Consider the following 17,037-nt stretch of genomic DNA (forward strand, 5'->3'; position numbering starts at 1 on the left):
CCAGGCGCAGCCCGAGTGACGTCAGCACGCGAGGATCGGCGCATCCGCCGCCAAGCGGTGGCAGCCCCGCACGCCACTTCAACCGCCATTCTTCAGCATGTGCAAGACACCCTGGCTGTTCCAATATCGACCAGAACAATTTCCCGTCGATTGGTTGAAGGAGGCCTGCACTCCCGGCGCCCGCTCAGAAGACTACCATTGACTCCACAGCATAGACGTGCACGCCTGGCATGGTGCCGGGCTAGAGCGACTTGGATGAGGGAATGGCGGAACGTCGTGTTCCCCGATGAGTCACGCTTCTGTTCTGTCAGTGATAGTCACCGCAGACGAGTGTGGCGTCGGCGTGGAGAAAGGTCAAATCCGGCAGTAACTGTGGAGCGCCCTACCGCTAGACAACGCGGCATCATGGTTTGGGGCGCTATTGCGTATGATTCCACGTCACCTCTAGTGCGTATTCAAGGCACGTTAAATGCCCACCGCTACGTGCAGCATGTGCTGCGGCCGGTGGCACTCCCGTACCTTCAGGGGCTGCCCAATGCTCTGTTTCAGCAGGATAATGCCCGCCCACACACTGCTCGCATCTCCCAACAGGCTCTACGAGGTGTACAGATGCTTCCGTGGCCAGCGTACTCTCCGGATCTCTCACCAATCGAACACGTGTGGGATCTCATTGGACGCCGTTTGCAAACTCTGCCCCAGCCTCGTACGGACTACCAACTGTGGCAAATGGTTGACAGAGAATGGAGAACCATCCCTCAGGACACCATCCGCACTCTTATTGACTCTGTACTTCGACGTGTTTCTGCGTGCATCGCCGCTCGCGGTGGTCCTACATCCTACTGAGTCGATGCCGTGCGCATTGTGTAACCTGCATATCGGTTTGAAATAAACATCAATTATTCATCCGTGCCGTCTCTGTTTTTTCCCCAACTTTCATCCCTTTCGAACCACTCCTCCTTGGTGTTGCATTGTCACTGTCAGTCAGTGTATTACATTCGCCATATTCATTCCTCTCAGCATTTATAGGATTTACCCACCCGCTTGTATTCGCCAGCGCTGTACCAATAGTTGCTATATTTCCCTCATCTTCACCGAGATCCGCAATCATTTATTCATCCATGTAGTACTGCTGCCTGAAAATTAAATTGATCAATGTCATTGTAAAGAACGCCATACTCGCAGAGCGTTTGCTCTACTAAAGGAAATTAATTTCGTAATCGAATACGTCAGGGCAATGTGATCACTTTAAGCTGATGTGTTGACACGCCATAACATGTGTTTACGTGAAACGTCAGCTTTGTCTGTAGACGCCTTAACACCTTCGGTACCTTGTTGAGTTCATGTCACGCCACGTCAATGCCGTCATCAGAGCTAAAGGGGGCGCTACATACTACTAGCCAGGTATCTCCAGTTCAGTTGCTCATCGGTGTATGTTATTTTATACATTACTAGCCATTACTGCTCGTATGTTCAAGGCTTGTTTCTAAATGGCGTCACTGACGCACACCTCCGTGTTGATCTGTTCATATTATGGCGATAGTAAGCTGGCATACTCCATTGAAAAGACCCTCTTCCATTTTAGCAACCTCACAAACTTGATTAATTAGTTACACTTATGTACATAAAAAACAGAACACCTTGAAGGACTAGAGATAGGAAGTTCATATTCACAGGACATGTTCATTAGTATGTTTTGCAAAAACGTTTATCATTTCAGTCACCTAAGTTCAGCATGTGTCCTGTTGCCTAGTAGGCACGTGGTCCTCAATGGGCACTGATAACTTGTTCCATGCGTGATGGCATCGATGCGTATAAGGCGCGAATGGCGTTCTGGGATATAGCCATCCATGCTGGTTCCTCAGTTCATCTTTGGTTGGCATTGGGTCACAGCGCCACACCCGTCGTTTCACCCTATCCCACACATTTTCGATTGGCGACAAGTCCGGTGATCGGGTGGGCCAGGGCAACAGTCTGACATCCTGTGACAACAGGAAGGCACGTGTTCGAGCAGCAACAAGTGGTCGCGCATTTTCCTGCTGAAATATGGCTTCTGGGGTATCGTACTGAAAGGGTATGGCTATGGGTCGCAGGATGTCATTCACGTACGTCAAACTGGTCACAATGCTCTGGACACGCACCAACTGTGATTTGTGGTTGTACCCAATAGCACCCCATACCATAAGGCCTTGAGTTGGCGCTGTATGTCTTGTGCGAATGCAGTCAGTGTGGTGCCTCTCCCCCTGTATGCGGCGAACCAAAATGCGACCATCATTTTCAAACAAACAGAACATGGATTCGTCGGAAAACACTATCCGCTGCCATTCCTGTCCCCAGTGACGTCGTTCTATAAAGCATTGCAGTCTAGCATGTTTATGCACATTAGTCAAAGGTAGGCGGAGAAGTGGACTACGCACCGATAACTCGGACCGTAATAAACGGCGACGGACTGTCACTCATGATAGTGTAAGATGTGTTAAACTTTACCACTATTGCGCTAGAGCCGAGAAGGACGTAGATCTGTCCTGGAATTACATTCGGATGAGGTGTCGATCTTCTCGGGGGGTGGTCTGGATGGTGCGCCCAGACCCATCTTGTCGTGTTCTACGTCCTTCTGTGAACAATTCTGTACAGACCCTTTGCACTGCCGACACACTTCGTCCCACACGAGCAGCAATTTCCCGAATGGATGCATCACGTTCTTTCATGCCAATAATGAGCCCTGTTTCAAAATCACTCATTTGACGATACGGTTCTCTCATACGTCTGCGAGGCTAGGATTTTGATGACATGGTGTCTTGTAATTGATTGACAACAGACACTGCTAACTTGTGCAGGAATCCTGATCACAGCTCCCACATAGTAGAAATGCTAATGTATTAGCTCATTTTTGTCATTTTTGCCATTTTGTATTTTTAGGTCATTTTCTAAAATTATACGTCATTATTTGGTCATTTTATGGAATTGATCAGTCTATTCTATACTTTTGAGACATTTTCTTACATGTTTGAGAATTTTGAAGCATTTACGCGTGTGGTATTGGATATTATCGGAACTTTAAGTGAGCATGAATACGGAGACTTGTAAATCTTCAACGCTTTGTCAATCTGGGGATTAGACACTTTCTTCACTACTTACTTCGTGGAATTTTCCACATTTCAGGATAGACACCTCCAATTGGAGAAGTCTTCCTCGTGAACAGATGAGATTTTCTTCTGAAATTGCGGAACAAAATTCTCTGCGAAACTTAAAGTATTTCATCTTGTTTACTTGACATGGCAAAAGTTCAAAAGCTTATTATGACGTCTGTAACATAAGTATAGGCTATATCAACTCGATTAGTAAATGATTGTAAAATTTCACTTAAAATGTGTAATTTCTTAAAGCTTTCGGTTCATTTTACAGGATTTTTGCCATAATTTTTAAGATTTTAAAAATTGTAGGTCATCAAAATCCTGGCTCTGGTCATTACGAATTCTCTCGACAGCTTATCTGTTCTTCAGCAAGTTATGATACGACGGAACATAGAAGGATGAAGAGTTTCGCAATAAATATACACGCACCAAGCCGTGTAGCTGTGAGATTGCATTAGGGAAATTGTGGTTTCGAATCTCACCATCGGCATCTCTGAAGATAGTTTTAGGTGATTTCTCTTATTCACGCCAGGTGAATGCTGTGGCTGTACCTTATTTTTAGAAATCCTCATTACGCCTACTGGGTATGCACATTGATAGTCGGCTAACTTGGAGTTGTCATATTGCTCACTTTCTTCCAAAAATTGAACGAGCGATTGATATTTTTCGCTTTCTGACGTGTACCTGGTGGGGAGCTGATCCTGTTATACTTTTGACTCTGTATCGTTCTATAATACACTCCATGATCATTATGGGAGTTTTTTGTATGGGAATTCTCCTACATACGTCACGAAGAAACTCGACACCATACCATTTTGGGCGATCCGCATCTGTTTGGATTCTATGCGATCCACACCAACAAATGCTGTCTTAATAGAAGCTGGAGAATTAGCTTTGCAAATGCGTCGAGAGATAATAGGTTGTTACAAAATTCTTCTATTTCACAGCATCTCATTCTTACTGCACTTCAACGATTGGCCGTTATCCAGGAGAGACATGGACGACGCTCGCGATACAAGCCACAGCTACCGTTACGCTGCTACAGCGAACTGAAAACGAGTTTCTCACTAATCCTCAAAACACGAAACATGCCCGGATTTGAAGCCAGCTTTCAGAGTTCTTCATATCGACTGCCTATATACTATCTACTTAAATATCTCACCACAGAAGTTCGTATATAGAACTACATTCCGACGCTGATTCGCTCCATGTGACCCAGCAGTACTTATATCTTCACGGATGGTTCCAAATTCGATGAGTCTGTGGGATATGCATATTACTGCCAACAAACGGGAGAATCTGGTATCTTGAAACTAACGCCCGAAACCTCTATTTACATAGCGGAAATTTTAGCTATATGTGCTGCACTTCGTTTTTGTCGAAATAAGCGATTCGATTCCGCTATAATCATTACGAACTCCCAAAGTGTTATGAATAAATTACAAAATCTCCAGTGGAATCTCCAAACGCATGGTTACATGTATGACACCGCGGAGCGTGCTTTTAACATCTAGTCTTCAGGTTGCTCCGTAGCATTCCTTTGGGTCAAGGGACATAGTGGAATTTTTGGCAATGAAAAAGCTAACGTACTAGCCAAACGTGGTGCATCGAAAGGTCTACTTACAGCGCTGCAACTCCCATGGATGGACTTCATTCCCACTGTTCGACAACATCACAAGTGGTCTACAGAATGGGAAACATCTCAGCTTCACAAAGGTAGAGCTTATGCTCTCGTCCAGTCCCAACATCCCTCCTAAGCCATGGTATAAGAAGTTTCATCGGTCACGAGATCTAACGGTTTCAGTAATCCGAATGAGGCTGAATCGTGGATCATTCCCTTCACATCTACATCGCATACGAGTTTTTGGCCGGGTGAGTTGGCCATGCGGTTAGGGTCGCACAGCTGTGAACTTACATCCGGGAGATAGTGGGTTCGAATCCCACTGTCGGCAGCTCTGAAGATGGTTTTCAGTGGTTTCCCATTTTCACACCAGGCAAAAGCTGGGGCTGTACCTTCATTAAGGCCACGTCCGCTTCCTATCCTAGGCCTTCCCTATCCCATCGTCGCCATAAGAATTATGTGTCGGTGTGACGTAAAGCAAATAGCAATAAAAAAACAGGAGTTCTTGATTCACTGCGCTGTCAATGTCAGTGTGAGGAGGATGGAGATCTCAACCGCATTTTGTTGAAGTGTGGCCTTTATGATGCTTCTCGAAGCCGCTTTCTATCTGAATTATTTTATCTACAAGTACCGTTCCCGACCAGCGGTGCATTGGTGTTGAAAGTTGAAACCAATTAAGTTCTCAGTGCTGTGATGGACTTTTTGAGAACCGCGGATATAAGAATTGGACTTTGTGCTCATCGCATTGTTGCCAGGGTTTTGTTTGTTTCCCCCCTCTCCTCCCGGAAGAGAGATTCAGTGTGGTTTTATGTACTTGATGAACGTGAACGATTTGGTTTTCATTTCTTATACATATTTTGCGCTGACAATTCATATTGTATGTGTGCTGTGAGTGTTTATTGTACATGGACCCCCTGTGGGTGGGGGACGCAGACGAATACACCCGCAGTATCCCCTGCCTGTTGTAAGAGGTGACTAAAAGGGGCGACCAAGGAATGGTCAAATTAGAACCATGATACTACTTGTAATTAGTACCATCACGCAGGGAACACCATGGGTCGCATTTACTTGCGCGTAGTACCACTATGTTGGTTACACAATAGGTTTGTGATTAGTAGCGACAGTGTGTACTCAGGATGCATTTTACAGTACCTGTGATTCGTACCATATATGAGCGACACCATGGTTTTGCCGTTGCCTAAGATTAGTACCCATTATGTGAGGAACACCTCGCGATATTGCGAGTCCCTGTGGTTAGTCCACTTCCGTGAAGAACACCATAGGTTTGCGGTGGCTGTATAGGTTTGCGTTGCGTGTAAATAGTGACACAATGTGCGAAACACCATAAGTGTGTGTTACATGTGCGCATTACATTACCTGTGAGTAGTACCACAGTGTATGGAATACCGCCATTCTACACTACTTTTGATTAGTACCGCAACATGACAAATACAATGGTTCTACTTTCCTAGCGATAAGTACCATTATGAGGGGCCGATGACCTGGATATTGGACCCGTTTAGACTAAAAGCATAATCGATTCAGTATTATGCTATAGACGCAGTCCCTTGTTTAGTAGTACTATTGTTTAACGCTTGTTTCTGGAAATGTGGGGCATTGCGGGTCGGATCCACTGATTGTTTAAACTTCATATCCATCCATTCATTCTTCGTTCTCACGTTTTGAATTCTGGTCAGTGGAGGATTATGGATTTTTAATTGTCCGTACATTTCGTCTCATTTCGTGCCATAAGGGGCCGATGACCTAGCTGTTAGGCCCCTTTAAACAGCAAGCATCATCATCATCATCACTGTACATGGAGGATGACCAAATGTTGTTAGGGCAAAGGTCAATTAAATAAATAAAAATTAGGGCCAAGGCTGCTTCCTTCCCACTCCTAGCCCTTTCCTATCCCGCCGTTGCCAAAAACCTATCAGAGTTGGAGCGGCGTTAAACCACCAGCAGAAAACAAACCCAGTACACTATAAGTAAGCAGTTCTGAAGTCACCAGGTTGTTTACAGTGGTCTAACATATATAAAGGTTATTGTTTAGAAGTTAACTCGCCACGAACAATACCGAACCAGGAACTCGTCAATCGTAGGGGTGTGGCATCATTAATTCTCACAACAAACCATCTGTTACCATAGCAACAAGTGACATTCTATTGTTTTTGTGACCTAGGTGCCACTTCTATGGCGCATCTACTTTAACTAGAAACTTTTAAAGCTTGATCAGAGTAGGTAAAGAAAAAATGGGAACTATAAAATAATATGATAATATTAATAATAAAATAATAATGTGACTGGCTTTAAGTCTCACTTAACTACTTTTTACAAATTATCCTAGACCACGGCCATTATTTTCTCATTTCGATCTTCATCTCTCACTATTAGCGCCCCAAATATTCATCAGTTCTATATATGGTACAATTTTTTCTGAGATATTTCACGCTTGAAATCAAAATAATTGGGACAATTATCTGGCGAACATCGTCAAAGAAATAGTCTTAGGAGTCAGTCACTTTATTGGAATGTTCCTTCGTTCTTTGCTACAGCCATTGTCTACAAAGCACTCGCCTTTTACAGAGTTAGCTCAAATTCCAATTTTTGTTTAATTGGCTTCCTGCAAAGAGTATTGAGTATGGTCCTTCAAAGAAAGTTCTAGATTTGATTGGATTTGTACTGTCCTGTAAATGCTGTAGCCTGTTAAATATCCCCGTAGATCAGTGATCGAGTGTCGGACTTCAAATCTAAAGATCGCGAGTTCAAACGAGGCAGACGTAGTATTTTTGAAGGATACTTTTGAAATATTTATTTATGTGTATAACAAAAGCAAACTGAGAATATCCGTAAGTTTATTAAAGAAATTCAGATATACGAATTAAGTACAAGAGAATGGGAAAACATTTTCCAGTCGGCAGAATATAATTTACTGTATAATATAAAAAGAAGTCCGTAAGAGCTGAAATGAGGAAGTTCTTAGCACAGAGTCCTAGCCTTTTCCTATCTCAAAGTCGCCATACGAGCTGTCTTTGTCGGTGCGACGTAAAACAAATACCGTTGTAAAAATTATGTACGCATGCACACTGAATATGTTTACCAAACGAGTTGGCTGCACGATGTGGGTCACGTAGTTGTGAATTTACATTCGGGAGACCATGGGTTCGAACTCAATTGTCGGCAGTGCTGAAGATGCCACAATGCAACATGTCAAAAGGGCAAAAGTATCAGACACTGGTTGGAAGGGCACGACCAAGATTTCAAAATAATTTTCTGGTTTCCCACTTCCCAGACTTGAAAGCAATATTAAGTATCAGTGAGACAATATCATTAGTCATGCTCATCTTACGATTTTATGCCACGCGAAACCCAGGAGCTGTGGGATGCACTGCAGAGAGAATGACTCCCAGATACATGTGGCAACATACCAGCACCTTACTGAGTCACTCCCACCAGCGTAAAGCCGCGTATACACTTGAGCATTCGCCCCGAATGAGCATGCGTTGCCGATTCGGGAGCGCACAAGCATGACCCGCATGCGAATCTGTTGAGCAAGTTTCCACTGTGTTCGAACCTCGTGCGGACCGAGAACACCGTCTGTGTTTAGGTGGAGTGTAGTGTTTTGCCTGACCTGAGGCTACAATGGTGAATCGAAAATTGATTGTCGCCAGTTATTGTTATATGTATTTATTGCATTCCTTGAAAACAAAAAGGAGAAAGCGGTGGTGGCAAAGAAAACTGTATGAAGAGAGATGCAATGCTCAAATGTTAAAAACGATCGAACATGAAACATATGACAATTTTAAAAATTTTACGAGAAAGTCATCCGAGGATTTTGAATGGATATTGCATACTATCAGGGTTACGATTGAGAGAGAGGACACAGCATTTAGGAAAGCCATATCTGCCGAGGAACGCCTAGCTGTGAAACTGCGATATCTGGCTCCAGGAGACTCTTACACGAGTTTGCAGTACCTCTTCAAAATTTCGAAACAGGCCATTGGCAGAATCATACCTGAAGTGTGCCAAGCTATCGCAGCGTGTTTAAAGGATTATGTGAAGGTATGAAATGGCGTATGGCTTTTAGTGCCGGGAGTGTCCGAGGACATGTTCGGCTCGCCAAGTGCAGGTCTTTTGATTTGACTCCCGTAGGCGACCTGAGCGTCGTGATGATGAAATGATGATGAAGACGACACATACACCCAGCCCCCCCCTCAGGCCCCCGTGCCAGCGAAATTAACCAATGATGGTTAAAATTCCCGACCCTGCCAGGAATCGAACCCGGGACCCCTGTGACCAAAGGCCAGCACGCTAACCATTTAGCCATGGAGCCGTACTATGTGAAGGTATTGTAATAGAACTCGTCCTTGGGGTTCCACAGAACGGGATACTTGTGGTAGTACCTCAGGAGGATAAGAGAATTATCCTGGGACAATTCCATTTCAACTTGAAATTATCTTTCACACTCTTCCTTCACTTCACTTGCACGAGCGAGATCGCATATGCAAGGAAGCAGTCGGCTCATACTGTTCGAGCTACCCCACTCATCAACCGTCCACACTGAGCACGAACAGAGCACGTGCTCATTTTGAGGTACCGACAACATTCGGATCGGGCTGAGGCATGCGGCTCCATTCGGTTCGCCCAGTACTCATCTGAGCAAAACTGGGCAACCGCACGCTCATTCGGGAAGAATGCTCAAGTGTATACGCGGCTTTACTGTTGTCCGTGCTGCACACAGCAGTTACTTCTAAATAATGAGACTCGGCTGTGTATTTTCCTATAAGGAACATGATTGTAGCGGGTGATCTCAATTTACCAAATGTCAATTGGGAAGGTAATGCGAACGACAGGAGGCACGACCAACAAATGGCAAATAAGTTAATATGGGAAGGGCACCTGATTCAGAAAGTAATGGAACCAACTAGAGGGAAGAATATTCTGGATGTGGTGCTGGTAAAACCAGATGAGCTCTATAGAGAAACCGAAGTAGTAAATGCTATAAGTGATCACGAAGCTGTTTTTGTGGTAATTAAAAATAAATGTGAAAGAAAGGAAGGTATTAAAATTAGGACTATTAGGCAGTACCATATGGCTGATAAAACAGTCATGAGGGAATTTTTAATAACGAACTATGATCGGTGGAAAACGGTAAATAAAAACGTAAACAGACTCTGGGATGGCTTTAAAGCAATTGTTGATGAATGTGAAAATAGGTTTGTACCTTTAAAGGTGGTAAGGAATGGTGAAGATCCACTATATTATAACAGAGAAGTAAAGATACTTAGAAGGAGGTGCAGGTTGGAAAGAAATAGTTAGAAATGGCTGTGGAAGTAAGGAGAAATTGAAAGAACTTACTAGGAAATTGAATCTAGAAAAGAAGTCAGCTAAGGATAACATGATGGCAAACATAATTGGCGGCCATACAAATTTTACTGAAAATGGAAGAGTATGTATTGGTACTTTAAGACAGAAACAGGTTCCAAGAAGGTCATTCCAGGAATCATTAATGAGCAAGGGGAGTGTGTATGCGAGGATCTTCAAAAAGCAGAAGTATTCAGTCAGCAGTATGTAAAGATTGTTGGTTACAAGGATAATGTCCAGCTAGAGGAGGTTACTAATACTAAAGAAGTATTAAAATTTACCTATGACAGCAATGGCATTTACAGTAAGATACAAAATCTGAAAACTAGAGAAGCAGCTGGAATTGATAAGGTTTCGGGGGATATACTAAAGACAATAGGTTGGGATATAGTACCATATCTGAAGTACTTGTTTGATTATTGTTTTCATGAAGGAACTTTACCAAATGAATGGAGAGTTGCTATAGTAGCCCCTGTATATAAAGGAAAGGGTGATAGACATAAAGCTGAAAATTACAGGCCAATCAGTTTGACATGTAAGCTTTGGGTAAGCATTCTTTCTGATTATATAAGACATCTTTGCGAAATTAATAACTGGTTTGATAGAAGGCAGTTTGGGTATAGGAAAGGTTATTCCACTGAAGACCAAGTTGTAGGATTCCAGCAAGATATAGCAGATATCCTGGATTCAGGAGGTCAATTGGACTGTATCGCGATTGACATGTCTAAGGCATTTGCTAGGGTAGATCATGGGAGACTACTGGCAAAAATGAGTGCAATTGGACTTGTCAAAAGAGTGACTTAATGGGTGGCTCTGTTTCTAGAAAATAGAACTCAGAGAATTAGAGTAAGTGAAGCTTTATCTGTCCCTGAAATAATTAAAAGGGGAATTCCTCAAGGCAGTATTATTGGATCTTTGTTTTCTTGTATATATCAATGATATGTGTAAATAAGTGGAATCAAAGATAAGGCTTTTTGCACATGATGTTATTCTGTACAGAGTAATAAATAAGTTACAAGATTGTGAGCAACTGCAAAATGACCTCGATCATTTTGTGAGATGGACAGTAGGCAATGGTATGATGATAAAGGGGTTAAAAATCAGGTTGTGGGTTTCACAAATAAAAAAAAAAGTCCTCAGTTTTAATTACTGCGTTGATGGGGTGAAAGTTCCTTTTGGGGATCATTGAAAAATACCTAGGTATTAATATAAGGAAAGATCTTCATTGGGGTAATCACATAAATATGATTGTAAATAAAGGGTACAGATCTCTGCACATGGTTATGAGAGTATTTAGGGGTTGTAGAAAGGATGTAAAGGAGAGAGCATATTTGTCTCTGGAGAGACCCTAACTAGAGTATGGTTCCAGTGTATGGGACCTTCACCAGGATTACTTGATTCAGGAACTGGAAAAAATCCAAAGAAAAGTAGTTCGATTTGTTCTGGGCGATTTTCGACAAAATAGTAGCGTTAAAAAAATCTTGCAAAGTTTGGGCTGGGAGGAAGGAGACCAGCTGCTCGAGTACGTGGTATGTTCCGAGCTGTCGGTGGAGAGATGGCATGGGAGGACATCAGTAGATGAAGAAGTTTGAGTGGCGTCTTGAAAAGTAGGAAAGATCACAATATGAAGATAAAGTTGGAATTCAAAAGGACAAATTGGGGCAAATATTCGTTTAGAGGAAGGATAGTTAGGGATTGGAATAACTTACCAAGGGAGAAGTTCAATAAATTCCCAATGTCTTTGCAATCATTTAAGAAAAGGCTAGGAAAACAACAAATAGTGAATCTGCCAGCTGGTCGAATGCCGTAAGTGCAGATCAGTAGTGATTGATTGATTGATTCATTCATTCATTTTTGATGTGAATAGAGAAATCTGAAGATGACCATTTGGTTTCTTGAATTCTGTAATGAGTTTACTAATGTATTTATTTAATGTCTCATTACTTTTTCCTGTGCGTTATAAATTGTACTCGATGAACTGGAAAATGTTTTCATATTTCCACTATTAACAAACCGACATTGTAAACGCATTATTTCTGATCAATCAGATTAAGTAAAAGAGAAACATCAAGCTCATTTATCTACGGTAATTGAGATAATAGGCAGCTGTTCCTGTAGGCATTTTTTAAAATTAAGTCATAGGCTAAGTGACATAAAATTGGATGATGCCAGAGGGGATAAGTGCAGGCAATTCTACGCCCCGAAGCCATGGCTCTTCGATGCTTGGTTGTGATGAGATGGGCTTTGAGTGAATCGTCATGACGCCTACATTTATTCAGGGAGTCATTTGGTTGATTCGCGGAAATTAAAGTACAGGTACATGTTACAAATGACAGGTAGTCTACTAGCAAGGATTTTTTGGCTCAAACGTTATGCTGGTCCGTTCTGCAGGAAAATGAACCTGCAACTATAAGCTCCGAAAGCGAATGTCTCACCGAATTGAGGTACACAAGATCCTGTGATGGCCTTTCCGTTGATAGGCAGAGAGAAATGGTAATAATTTGAACCACAACTATTACAATGTACGGGAGCAACGACAGGAAGTAATGCAGTCTATCGTTTCGTTAACAGGAGATGTGGAGTTTCGTGCGAGATCTAAAGGACATCGACAGATACAATCATCTTAGTTGATTGGAGGAAGTAGTTCTTAGTGATTAAATATTTTTTTTTAAATATTAAATTTTACGTTTCGTATGTCCGCAATATGACTTCACTTACTGTTGTGAAAAGTGCAGTAGAATAGAACGTAATACTGTAAAACTGTGTAATCATATAAAATTTCACTCATATTTCTATCGACAGTAATGATTACCGGGCGAGTTGGCCGTGCGCGTAGAGGCGCGCGTCTGTGAGCTTGCATCCGGGAGATAGTAGGTTTGAATCCCACTATCGGCAGTCCTGAAAATGGTTTTCCGTGGTTTCCCATTTTCACACCAGGCAAATGCTGGGGCTGTACCTTAATTAAGGCCACGGCCGCTTCCTTCCAACTCCTAGGCCTTTCCTATCCCATCGTCGCCATAAGACCTATCTGTGTCGGCGCGACGTAAAGCCCCTAGCAAAAAAAGTAATATTACAAAATCAAGAAAACTGCTGCCCACTCAAACGATCTACAGTTCCTGGGAGTATTCAGTTGGCCAGCGTCACTACTAAGTTACTCAGCTGTATTTAATAATTTTCGTGACAAATGCCGCTGTCTCGCATATCAAGCAGCTCCTCAGTTAACTTCATGAAGCTGAGATAACCTTAGCCCCCTTTCTCTCCGCCACATACGTTACTAAAATGACTTAACGCGTTCTGAACATACAGTGGTGCTGACCGTGATATTCCCGGCTCCGTACATGAAATAAAAATATATTTTGTGTGAATCCATATTGCTTACGTATGGCCAACCAGTTTGTTGTCACTGTAGGCTTAATATTATTATAGTTTCACATTCTATTCTGCCCTCCTGTTTTCCACATGATCTACTAAAATAAGCATTATGTTGTCAGAGACTGAATTAAACTATTTTTTGATTCTTTACAGATAAAATGCAACATGCCATTGCGGATGCAGACGGGAGGAAAATCTTAGATCTCCTTTCTTCTGAACAAAGTAAGTACAGCAATTATTCTTTTACGTGCTAGTCTTGGAATTGAGAGCCAGATATCTTAATTCGATCCTTCTTACAGCAGGTATCGTTTTAATTATGTCGTCAATCATTTCATCAGTTATCATTTATTGTAAAGTCTGCAAGTGGTATGTGGATTGTCATTAGACTGATTTAGAATCGCTTCTATGATCTGAGGAATTTAGAAGGGTTCACCATCCGTCGACCTCAAAAAATATTGAATGGCAGCGATGATGGACATTGCGGTAATAATAAGATAATGTAGGAAAAAATATAACGGGTGAACACTTTTTGTTCTAAACATATTTACGGTGTATACACACGTGGTGTGGCTCTGAAAAGGCTGTCTGCTCTGCAACCTGACGTGTTAGACCAATGGGTTTTGTCCCTGCGCAAACAGTGCTTCAGTAGCTGTAAATCATAAAGGGCCTTGAAAAAAGGCCATTGCTTTTATTAATTAGCAGCTACAGTACATACGAGGATTTCAGCAAAAGGCATGGAAACTTTTTTCTTCTTGAAGATACCAGTCCGGTTGGAAAATGTGACATCATATACGCGTAACACGGCTCTTTGTTAAAGTCCCCGATGTGTGTGGAGTTATGCTACCCGCCGAGCACGCTTCCCCTGCGAGCATGTCAGCTCTGAGCAGCGGGGAAGTGCGACGTCACAACTGGAGAACTTGGTCAAGGTTGTATTACGTCAGACGGAATGTTCGATTCCCTTCCATCATTAATTTCTTCTGAATGAATTAAGATATGAAAGACATGAACTACATCACCGTGTAGCTTATTTTTTATAATCATGAATCCCAAGTTTCAAAGAGATCTGTTGAAAATTACGGAAGATATTAGCCATTACAATTTCTTGGGGATATTGAATAAAAAGGCAGGTATCTCGCTTGTCAAGCCAGTTCACTTGGCACCACAGCCGAGATCGGACGGCCGGCTGTTTGGTATTCTGTGGTCATTATGTAAGTCGTCAGTTCGACCCTCTGCGAAAGTTTAAGTCCGCGTATTACGACGCACTACAAGACTTAGAATATTTTCAGTGTTGTGTGTGTGGTGTTAGAAACTGCGCCTTACTTGAAGTGCGAACAGTTGAAGAGTGTTACCATTTTCGAGGACAGTGTGACTGGAATTTACATTTTCTCACCAATGCGATGTTACGCTAATATACTGTAAGTTGATGTTCGTATTTGAACGAAAGTGATTAACTTGACATTGAATACTGAAAGTGTTGAAACGTGATCATCAGTGAAACGTCAAAACTGTCCATGATTTTATATTTAATTTTGACAAACTGTACTAGTAGTGGAACATAATCTAATATTTTCAGACTGTTCAGGTTATTGAATTTACGGTAGTGGAGCATCATAGTGCACAGTTGTTCTACCAAAGGTGTTGGAATATTTTTCAAACTGTACGTCGATGTTACGAACGACTGATATAATTAATCATATTTAACAGTGTTGTCGAACTTTGATTCTATTTTACAAGTGTCCAGATTCTTAAGTGAGCATAAACTCAGTACAGTATTTAAACGATCTGCTGCATTTAACATTCTTTAATTATCCCGATAAGACTTGTAACGAACCAAGGACGGTTCCAGGAAGGACAGTGTTTTCTTTTGCCATTTTCGATAGTGAACGGGATTAAATTCACGTAACTTATTCTTTTCCCTTCGATGTTATGTGTCAAACGGGATACCTTGTTTTCTACATACAGTAGTTATTCGGTCTATGTTCTCACACTTGACTTTGTAATGCGGTACATTGGTATAATTAAATATGGGCATGTATTTCCAAGTACTTGCAGCAATCGCTCGGCAAATATCAACGAAAGTTCAATATAAAGGAAGCGAAAAACTCCCAGTAATATGTGCTGGTATGGCGCACAGAGCGCAGGGAAACGTGTAGAATGGAGTAATGGCACTATTCAAATGTCATGCTTCAAATAACCACAATCAGTGCAGAACATATCCTAAGTCATGTGCCGATTGCAATTATGGGCCTTTTCCCAAGAGGAATTTCCGCGGTAGGTACATATTAAGCAAAACGAAAGGGAACACAAAAATAAGAACTCCCAAAAGCACAGGTTTAGAAAAGATGAACATATATATTGAAACAACTTCAAAAGAATAACAAATGTTTACACAACAGAGAGTAAAAATCGGATCGTTTGATGCACCATAGAAAAGGGGAATCATACAAGTTATTGACAGGTCTTATTTTGGTTCATACAGGCACTAAAAAGGGTAATCACACTAATCACAATAAATCTTTGGTATACTCAGGTACAAGATAAGGGCCATAGGAATAAATTAATGTTCTCATTACATTCAAGTTCCAATATGACAAAGTACACATAAATGCTGCGCAAAAAACAGCAAGAAATTTTGAAAAGGAACAAGTAAAAATTACGCAAGTTAAAGGGAACTTTCCAGTACCTAAAATGGTACGCAATAAAACGACATTATATCCCCCAAAATCTAACACACTTGTTTAAGACAGGAAGATACTAGAACATTCGAAATGTAAACAGCAGACGCAGTGCGAAATTGGCAGAGCACAATGTTACCAAATTTCATTAGCAAATTATAAGAAAATACGAATGGGAGACGAAAAGGAGAATGGAAAGAGGAACAGGAAAAGAAAACCAAGAAACAAACAGCGGGGAAAGGGAAATGATCAGGCTGTCAAGTCCCACTTCAAAACAAGGGAAGGCAAAGTTCATGCATAACACTTAGAATCTGAGGGCCAACATGATATCGCTAGTCCAGTACACTTCCTCCTTCACATTTCCACCACAAGTCTAAAACCAATAGTTTGGCACGGCGCAATTAGTAGAGTCCTGAAGGGACTAGAGTTCGAAATCCAAGCATTAGCCAAGCCCATACGGAGAAAGAGAGGGCATAAATTGAATGGATGACAATAATAATAATAAAGGTCTGCTCACCCAGTACGTAAAGAAGAGTGAAGTAAAAATTGAAATTCACACGGTCCAGCCGCGTACACTGCTCAAGCTCTCACTGCCGATCACAACATGTCAATCACACCTGATCGCCGAACAGGAGAAAGCGGCCAGTATATATACGGAAGCGAAGCGAGCTCGAGAAAACACTAGAACCGGGTGACGTCACGGTGATAGCGCGTGGAGGGAGAACAGTCCAAGCAGTGGCGAGACAGACTTGTAAGCAGAAAGTTCGTGAAGCAGCGCAGTATAATGTGCACCGAAATCGGAGCGGAGAAGTATGCACAAGGTAAGCGAAGTTGAGCTCGTAACAACTTTAACAAGGTGACTTTATTTTTTACG

The 17,037-nt window shown here is 42.0% G+C and overlaps 1 long non-coding RNA gene across 1 annotated transcript in view; it reads left to right on the plus strand.

The window, feature by feature from the left end:
• LOC136862712 (uncharacterized) overlaps positions 1-17,037 on the plus strand; it is a 283,837-nt gene that overhangs the window by 198,531 nt on the left and 68,269 nt on the right. The window contains exon 4 of the long non-coding RNA XR_010859057.2: positions 13,642-13,710. This is a non-coding gene — a long non-coding RNA (uncharacterized lncRNA). The remainder of the gene's footprint in view (positions 1-13,641; positions 13,711-17,037) is intronic.

The sequence above is a fragment of the Anabrus simplex genome, chromosome 2 (assembly GCF_040414725.1).
Source record: "Anabrus simplex isolate iqAnaSimp1 chromosome 2, ASM4041472v1, whole genome shotgun sequence".
NCBI classification, from domain to species: domain Eukaryota; kingdom Metazoa; phylum Arthropoda; class Insecta; order Orthoptera; family Tettigoniidae; genus Anabrus; species Anabrus simplex.